Source organism: Saimiri boliviensis, chromosome 4 (assembly GCF_048565385.1).
Source record: "Saimiri boliviensis isolate mSaiBol1 chromosome 4, mSaiBol1.pri, whole genome shotgun sequence".
NCBI classification, from domain to species: Eukaryota; Metazoa; Chordata; class Mammalia; order Primates; family Cebidae; genus Saimiri; species Saimiri boliviensis.
This window is the reverse complement of record NC_133452.1, coordinates 86526734-86536565: the sequence shown is the minus strand read 5'-3', so window position 1 is coordinate 86536565 and position 9832 is coordinate 86526734.

The window sequence follows — 9832 nt, the reverse complement described above, 5'->3', positions numbered from 1 at the left end:
TTTACACGGAGTCTCGCTTACTTTATTTAATCATCATGGTAACCCCAGAAGAGAGAACTGTCATTCCCCATACTATCCAGATAAGGAAACGGCGGCCAAAAGAGGCAATGCAGTTTGTCTAAGAACATACAGCTAGTTCAATTGCAGAGTGATTCTCTCAGGTTCACACCATCTCTTGGTGCACATTAGAATGTCAGAAGAGAAAAATATCGGCCTCCACATCCTAGGCCGGGAGCTCGCCCTCTCCTTGGCCCTGAAGAATCATCTAGAAAATACCTTAGGTGACGCAGTGAGCTCCCAAATTAGTCTCTGGGAATGTTCCCAGGTCCTTTCTCATTCTCCCTTTGAGCCCATTTCAGATGGGCAACTCTGTCATGCATGTTGCCTGGATGGAGAGTTGGGGGTCTCTGTCCTTTCTCTGAGATTCAGGCTCCTTGAGCAATCTCATCCCTGAAGGTGAAGAATAAGGTGCTTTGTTCTGAGTAGGGTATTCCTGGGACCTCACATACTCAGCACAAAAGAAAAGCAGGGAATGCGTGGCCACACCGTCTACCTCACCCCTTCCCCGTCTTTAATCCCAAGGTCAGGAGACCTCTGCTTGGCATAGGGCTCTTCCCTTCTTGTTGTTGTTGTTTTAGAAGACTGCAGTGACACAGTTATGGCTCATTAAAGCCTCAAACTCCTGGGCTCAAGTGATCGTCCCACCTCAGCCTTCTGAGTAGGACTACAGGCATGCACCACCGCACCCAGCTAATTTTCAAACTTTTTGTAGAGGTGGAATCTCGCTAGGTTGCTCAAATTCTAATTCCTGACCTCAAGCAACTCTCCAGTCTCAGCCTCCCAAAGTGCTATGATTAGAGGCTTGAGCCTCTGACCCCAACTGGGCTCCCTCTTTATCGGGAATTGGAAATGCTCATGCTGCTTCTGCACCTTCAGTGGTCCGGCTGGGGAGAGGCCTCTGGGCAGAGCCCCTCCCCTTCTCCTGCCTGAGATTCCAAGGGCTCCGGTGCAGAGCCGAGAACCATTATCCATCCTCTGCTGCTCCCTAGTGGGCTGGGAGGCAGCTGTGGCTGGGCTCTTTCCCACCAGGCTGCGGCCACTTCCTGCCTTCTCCCCTTCCTTCTCCAGAGGGAGGTTACTTCTGGAGACAAAGAGGTGTCCTGGAAGAGAGATGTGAAACTCCGGAAAGGTTTGGCTGCAGAGCATTCTGGAGTTGTGTCCACGTAACCCCAGGGTCATTGCCCCCCCAAACGCCGAGTGCCCTGTGAGGAGCCAGAGAAGCCCATTCAGCGTGATGGGCTCACATTTTAAAAGTGAAAAAGGGCCAGGCAGGGTGGCTCACGCCAGTAATCCCAAAACTTTGGGAGGCCGAGGTGAATGGATCACAAGGTCAGGTGTTAGAGACCAGTCTGGCCAATATGGCGAAACCCTGTCTCTACTAAAAATACAAAAATTAGCTGGATGTCGGGGGATGCACATGTAGTCCCAGCTACTCGGGAAGCTGAGGCAGGAGAATCGCTTGAACCTGGGAGGTGGAGGTTGCAGTGAGCTGAGATAGCGTCACTGCACTCCAGCCTGGGCAATAAGAGCAAGACTTTGTCTGAAAAAAAAAAATCGTTTTTTAAAGCTGTTAACTTCGGTAACTATAGATTCATAGTGTCGCAGTCCTTTTGTGTTGCTGGGCAACTATCAAGCATATTTCATGGATGGGGAGTTGGGGGTCTCTCTCCCTTCTCTGAGATTCAGGCTCCTTGAGCAATCTCAACCCTGAAGGTGAAGAACAAGGTGCTTTGTTCTCAGTGGGGTACTCCTGCCACCTCAGACACTCAGACTGCACAGAAAAAGCTGGGAATGGGTGGGATATCTGAGGAAGGAATACGTGACACTGGATACTTTATAAAGGAAAAATGTTTCTTAGGCTCACGATTCTGCTGGCTGGAAGATTGAACATCTGGTGAAAGCCTCAGGATGCTTCCATCCATGTCAGAGGGCAAAGCAGAGCCAGCTCACATGGTGAGAGGGGAAGCAAGGCAAGGAGGAGGTGCTGGGCTCTCCTGGGGACTAACGGAGTCAGCACTCACTCCTCCAAGGGCATTCACGTATTCAGGAGGAATCCACCCCCATGACCCAAACACCTTCCAGAAGGTTCCACCTCCCAACACCATCACACTGGGGATTACATTTCAACATGAGATTCGGAGGAAACAAACATTGAAACTGTAGGCCATAGGAAGTTCAAGGGTAGTGCAGAGAGGTACCAGGTACCTTTCACCCACATGTGGACTCTTGTAGCCACCACAGTAATCAAGACACAGAACCACTTCGTCACCCCAAAGATCTCTTTCCTGCCATCCTTTGGGGGTCATGCCCAGTCCTCCCTCCCTCAACATTCTTAGCCCCAGGCCACCATTAATGTGTTTCCGGTCTCTGTGATTTTGACATTTTGAGAATGTGGTATAGATGGAATCACACAGTATGTGATCTTTTGAGACTTCTTCATGCAGCATAAATTCCTTAAGATCCATTCAGGTTATTGCAGGTATCAATAGTTCATGCTTTTTTATTGCCGTGTAGTGTTCTGTGATTGTACTACAGTTTAACCATTTACCTGTTGAGACACATCTGGGTCATTTCCAGATTTGGGCTATTATAAATAAAGCTGCTATGAACACTCATTTACAGGTTTTTAGCTGGACATAAATTTTTATTTTTCTGGGATAAATGCCTAGGAATACAATTGCCATTTCTTATGGTAAGCCTAAGTTTAGTTTGTTTTTTTAAAGTAACTGCCAAACTCATGGATGTAAACACAAGGGAACTCTTATACACTGTTGGTGGAAATGTAAATTGGTGTAGCCATTATGGAAAACAGTATGGAGGTGCCTCAAAAAGTTAAAGATAGAATTACCATGTGATCCAGCAATCTCTCTTTGTGGTATATACCCACCGGAAATGAAATCAGTATGTGGAAGAGATATCTACATCTCCATGTCCATTACAACACTATTCATCATAGCCAAGATGTGGAATCAACTTAAGTATCCACCAAAAGATGAATGGATAAAGAAAATGTACATATACACAGTGGAAGCATAGCCTTTAAAAAGAAGGAAATCCTGTCATTTACAACAACATGAATAAACCCGGAGGACATAACGCTAAATGAAATAAGCCAGGCACAGGAAGACAGATACTGCATAATCTCACTTATATGTGGACTCTTAAAAAGCCAGATTCATAGAAGCAGAGGAGAATGGTGGTTATCAGGGGTGGGGAGTGGGGAGAAACAGGAAGATGTTGGTCAAAAGGTCGAAAGTTTGTTAGGTAGGATGAATAAACTCCAGGAATCTGATGAACAGAAGAGGAACTATCGTTAAAAACACTGTATTTTATACTTGAAATTTGCCAAGAGAGTAGCTTTTAAGTGTTCTCACCACACAGGTATGAAAATGGTAACTGTGTAAGGTAATGAACATGTGAATCAGCTTGATTATAGTAATCAGTTTTACTATGTATATTAAACCATCATGTTATACATCTTAAATATATACAATTTTTATTAAAAAAGAAACGTAAACTGTTTTCCAGAGTGGCTTACCATTCACACTCCCACCAGTGGTGTATGAGTGACCCAGTTGCTCATGATCATCACCTGCATTTGGTCTTGTTACTATTTTTTATTTTAGCCATTTTGACAGATATGCACTAATATCTCATCATTTCTCCAGTGACTACTTTCTACTTTGCATTTCTCCAATGGCTAGCAGCATGGAATATCTTTCTTTCTTTTCTTTTTTTTTTTGAGACAGAATTTTGCTTTTGTTACCCAGACTGGAGTGCAGTGGTGTGATCTCAGCTCACTGCAACCTCTGCCTCCCGGGTTCAAGACGTTCTCCTGCCTCAGCCTCCCAAGTAGCTGGGATGACAAGCATGTGCCACCATGCCTGGCTAATTTTGCGTTTTTAGTAGAGATGGGGTTTTGCCATGTTGGTCAGGCTGGTCTTGAACTCCTGACCTCAGGTGATCCACTTGTCCTGGCCTTCCAAAGTGATGGTATTACAGGCGTGAACCACTGTGCCTGGCCAGAATATCTTTCCATGTGCTTATTTGCCATTGGTGAAATGTCTTTTCATGTCTTTTGCCCATTTTCTAATTGGATTATTTGTTTTTTTACTGTTGGGTTTTGAGAGTCCTTTATGTATTGGGAATATGAGTCTTTTGTAAGATATGCATTGCGCAAATATTTTCTCCCAGTCTGTAGCTTTTCCTTTCATCCTCTTACTAGGGACTTTTGCAGAGTAAAATTTTTAAATTTTGATTAAGTCCAATTTATTGATTTTTTTCCTTTGATGTATCTGCCTTTGGTGTCATGTCTAAGAGCACATCACTAAGCACTGAGTCCCAAAGACTTTCTCCTATGTTACCTTCTAAACTTTCATAATTTTACATTTTATATTTAAATTTATATTCCATTTTGAGTTAATTTTTAAATAAGGTGTGAGATTTAAATCATAGTTCTTTTTTCTTCTTATGGATATTCGATTGCTCCAACATTGTTGAAAAGGCTATCTTTCCCCCATTGAATTGCTTTTGCATGATTGCGAAAAATGAGTTGGCTACACTTATGTGGCTCTATTTTTGGATTCTCTACTCTGTTCCATTTCCCTCTGTCAATACCACACAGCTTTGATCCCTGCTGCTATGTGATATAGGTCTTGGAACTGGGTATATTGATACCTTTCACTCTAATTCTCCTTTTTCAGAATTGTTTTATCTTTTCTTTTGTTTTATCTTTTTCCTTTGCCTTTCCATGTAACTTAAAGAATAATCTTGTCTATGCCTGAAAAAAAAAAAAAAAAAAACTTGCAAAGATTTGACAAGAATTTCATCAAACCTGGCCAAGCACGGTGGCTCATGCCTGTAATCCCAGCACTTTGGGAGGCCAAGGCGGGTGATTCACTTGAGGTCAGGAGTTCGAGATCAGCCTGACCAATGTGGTGAAACCCTGTCTCTACTAAAAATACAAAAAAAATTAGCTGGGTGTGGTGATGGCTGCCTGTAGCCCCAGCCACTCAGGAGGCAGAGGCAGGAGAATCATTTGAATCTGGGAGGCGGAGGTTGCAGTGAGTTGAGATTATGCCACTGTGTTCCAGCCTGGGCCTCAGAGTGAGAACTGACGTCTTTACTATGTTAAGTCTTTCAATTCAGACTGCTCCATTTATTTAAGTATTTTAAAATTTCTTTCATTAGCATTCTGTAATTTTCACATGTTATACATGTTTTGTTAGATTTATGCCTACATAGTTGAGTGATTGTAAATAGGATTATATTTGAAATTTTGGTTTAATGTGCTTATTACTAGTTTGTAGAAATATAATTGATTTTTGTATGTTCATTTTAGTGTATGGCCTTGCTGAACTCATTTAGTAGTTTCAGAGGGTCTTTTTTTTTTTTTTTGTAGGTTCCTTGATTTTTACACAAACATCATGTCACCTGCAAATAGGGACACTTAATTTCTTCTTTTCTGATGTGTATGCCTTTTATTTCTTTTTCTTGCTTAATTGCACTGGCTAGAACTTCCAAGGTTATGGTTGAATAGTAGTGATAATAATGAGCAATGTTGGCGGGTGTGGTGGCTCATGACTGTAATCCCAGAACTTTGGGAGGCTGAGGCAGGCAGATCACTTGAGGCCAGGAGTCCAAGACCAGCCTGTCCAACATGGGGAAACCTTGTCTCTATACTAAAAATACAGAAATTAGCTGGGCATGGTGGCGGGTGCCTGTAATCCCAGCTACTTGGGAGGCTGAGGCAGGAGAATGCTTAAACCTGGGATGCAGAGGCTGCAGTGAGTTGAGATTGCATCGCTTTACTCCAGTCTGGGAAACAGAGTGAGACTCCATCTAAAAAAAAAGAAAAATGGACAACCTTGCCTTGTTCCTGATCTTAGTGAGAAGCATTTTATTTTTCATTAAGTATGTTACTTGTAGGTTTTTAACAGATGTTCTATGCCAAGTTGAGGAAATTCCCCTTTATTTCTAGTTTTCTGAGAGTATCATAAATGGGTATTGAATTTGCCAAATGCTTTTTCTGTACCAATTAATAAGATCATTTGATTTTTCTTCTTTAGCCTGCTAATATGGTGGATTTTCACTTTTCAAATATTGAACCAGCTTTGAATCCAGAATTAACTCTATTTGGTCATAGTATATGACTATTTCTATGTATTGTCAAATTACATTTGTTAATATTCTATTAAGAATACTTGCATCCATATTTATGAGAAATATCAGTCTATAGTTTTCTTTTGTTATACCGTCTTTACTGTCTTTGATCTTGATATCAAGGCACTACTGACTTTGTTGTTCTTCTATTTTCTAGAAAAGACTGTGTCGAATTGATATTAATACTTTTTTTTTTTTTTTTTTTTTTTTTTTGCTTTGAGACAGGGTCTCCTTCTGTTGCCCAGGTTGGCGTACAGTGGTGCAATCTCGGCTAACTGCAGCCTCGACTTCAAGTGATTTTCCTACCTCAGCCTTCCAAGCACTCGGACGACAGGCACATGCCACCGTGTTCAGCTGATTTTTGTATTTTTAATAAAGACAGGGTTTCACCATGTTGCCCAGGCTGGTCTCAAACTCCTGGTCTCAAGGGATCCTCCTGCCTTGGCCTCCCAAGATATTGGTATTATCTTATCACTACTATTCAACTCATGAGCCACTGTGCCTGGCCTGTTAATTCTTTTTTATAAGTTTGATATAATCTTCAAGTAAAACAATCTGGGCCTGAAGATTTCTTTTTATTTATATATTTAATTTTCCAAGTAGTTATAGGAGTATTCAGATTATCTACTTCATATTGGGTGTGTTGTAGCGGTTATGCTTTTTGAGGAATTAGTGTATTTTCTCCAAATTTTCAAATTTAGGGTTAGGTTGTTCATTGTATTCCCTTATTATCCTTTTGATGTCTGCAGGGACTGTCATGATATCCCTGGCTTTGTTTCTGATATTAGGAAGTTGTGTATTTTCTCTTGTTTTCTGTGTCAGAGGCTTGTCAATTTTATCATCTTTTTAAAGAACCAGCTTCTCATTTCATTTATTTTCTCTATTGTTTTTCCTATTTTTGATTTCATTGACTTTTGCTCTTATCTTTATTATTTTCTTTTGCCCTGCTTGCTCTGGGGTTATTTTGCTTTTCCTTTTCTATGTTTGACTTAGATTGGGGTACAAGCCTATATTATTGGTTCAAAAGTTTTATTTTTAGAAAATGAAAGCATTTTGGAACTATTAATTTCCCTCTCAAAACTACTTTAACTGCTTCCCACACATTTTGACGTGTTATGTTTTAATTTTCATTTGGTTCAAAGTATTTTTAAATTTCTCTTGGAACTTTGTCTTTCACCCATGGCTTATTTAAAAGTGTGTTGTTTAGTTTCCAAGTATTTGAAGATTTTATGATTGTATTTCTGTTATTGGTTTTTAATTTGATTCCACTGTGGTCAGAAAACATTCATTATAGGGTTGCAATTTTTAAAAATTTGTTAAGAGTTTTACTTTATGGTCCAGGGTATGGTCAATCTTGGTACATGCTCTGCAGATGTTTGAAAAGTTATGTATTCTGCTGCTATTGGGTGGAGTGTTCTATAAAGATTGGTTGATATTGTTCTTGAATTCTATAGCCTTGATGGTTTTCTGTCTAGTTGTTCTATCAATTTTTGACGAAGAGCACTGAGGTCTCCAACTATAATTACTGATTTATTGCTTTCTATTGTCAGTTTTATCAATTTTTGCTTCATGTATTTTTCAGTTCTGTGTTTTTGGTGTATGTACATTAGGGTTTACTATGTCTTCTTGGTAGATTGACTCTTTTATAATTATGTAAATGTATTAGTCCATTCTTGCACTGCTACAGATAAATACCTGAGACTGGGTAATTTATAAAGAAAAGAGATTTAATTGGCTCACAATTCTGCAGGCTGTACAGGAAGCATGGCAGCATCTGTTTCTGGGGAGGCCTCAGGGAACTTTTACTCATTATGGAAGGCAAAGAGGGAGCAGGCATCTTACATGGCAGGAGCAGGACTGAAAGAGCAAGGTGGGAGGTGCTACACACTTTTAAACAACCAGATCTAGTGAGAACTCTCTCATGAGAACAACACGAAGGTGGTGGTGCTAAACCATTCACGAGAACTCCTTCCCCTTGATCCAGGCACCTCCCACCAGGCCCCACCTTCAACACTAGGGGTTACAATTTGATATAAGATTAGGTGGGGACACAGACTCAAACTATATCATTCCACCCCTGGCCCTTCCAAATTTCATGTTCTTCTCACATTGCAAAATACAATCACCCCTCTCAACAGTTCTCCGAAGTCTTAACTCATTCGCGCACTAACTCAAAACCGCAGTACAAAGTCTCATCTGTAACAAGGCAAGTCCCTTTCATCTGTGAGCCTGTAAAATAAAAAACAAGTCAGTTATTCCCAAGATACAATGAAATATAAGCATTGGGTAATCATTGCCATTTTAACAACAAAAAAAGAAATTGAAGCCAGGCACGGTGGCTCACGCCTGTATTCCTAGCACTTTGGGAGGCCGAGGCAGGTGGATCACAAGGTCAAGAGATTGAGACCATCCTGGTCAACATAATGAATCTCCATCTCTACTAAAAATACAGAAAATTAGCTGGGCATGGTGGCACGTGCCTGTAATCCCAGCTACTCAGGAGGCTGAGGCAGGAGAATTGCTTGAACCCAGGAGGTGGAGGTTGTGGTGAGCCGAGATCGCGCCATTGCACTCCAGCCTTGGTAACAAGAGTGAAACTCCATCTCAAAAAAAAGAAAAAAAGAAAAGAAAAGAAAAGAAAAAGAAAAGAAAAGAAAAGAAATTGGCCAAAAGAAAGGGGATACAGGTTCCATACAAGTCTGGAACCCAGCAGGGCCGTCATTAAATTTTAAAGTTCCAAAATAATCTCATTTGACTCCATGTCTCACATCCAGGCCACACCGATGAAAAAGGTGGGATCCCAGTGCCTTGGGCAACTCTGCTCTTGTGGCTCTGTGGGGTTCAGCCCCCTTGACTGCTCCCAAGGGCTGGCATTGAGTGCCTGTGGCTTTTCCATGTGCAAGGTGTAAGCTGTCAGTGAATCTACAATTCTGGGGTCTGGAGAACCGTGGCCCTCTTCTCACAGCTCCATTAGGGAGTGCCCCAGTGGGGGCTCTGTGTAGAGTTCCATCTCCATATTAGCCCTCCCCACCGACCTGGTAGAGGTTCTCCATGAGGGTCCCAATCCTGCAGCAGGCATTGTGCCTGCACATCGAGGCTTTTCCATACATGCTCTGAAATCTAGGCAGAGGCTCCCAAGCCTAAACTCATACTCTGTGCACCCAGAGACTTAATGCCAAGTGGAAGACACCAAGGCTTATGGCTTGCACCCTCTGAGACAAAGCGTGGGCTGCTTTACCTGGGCTCCTTTGAGCCAAGGCTGGAGCTGGAGTGGCCAGGATGCAGGGAGTAGTTCCCTGTGCAGGGCAGCAGGGTCCTGGGTCTAGCCCATGAAACCATTCTGTCCTTCTAGGCCTCTGGGCCTGTGATGGGAGGGACTGGGGTGAAGGTCTCTGAAATTCCTTCAAGGTCTTTTCCCCACGATCTTGGCTGTTAGCAATTGGCTCTTCTTTATTTATGCAAATTTCTGTAGCCTGTTTGAATTTCTCCCCTGAAAATGGGCTTTTCTTTTCTACCACATGGCTGGGCTGCAGAGTTTTCAAACTTTTACACTCTGCTTCCCTTTTAAATGTAAGTTTCAGTTTTTATGTCATTTCTTTGCTCACGTATA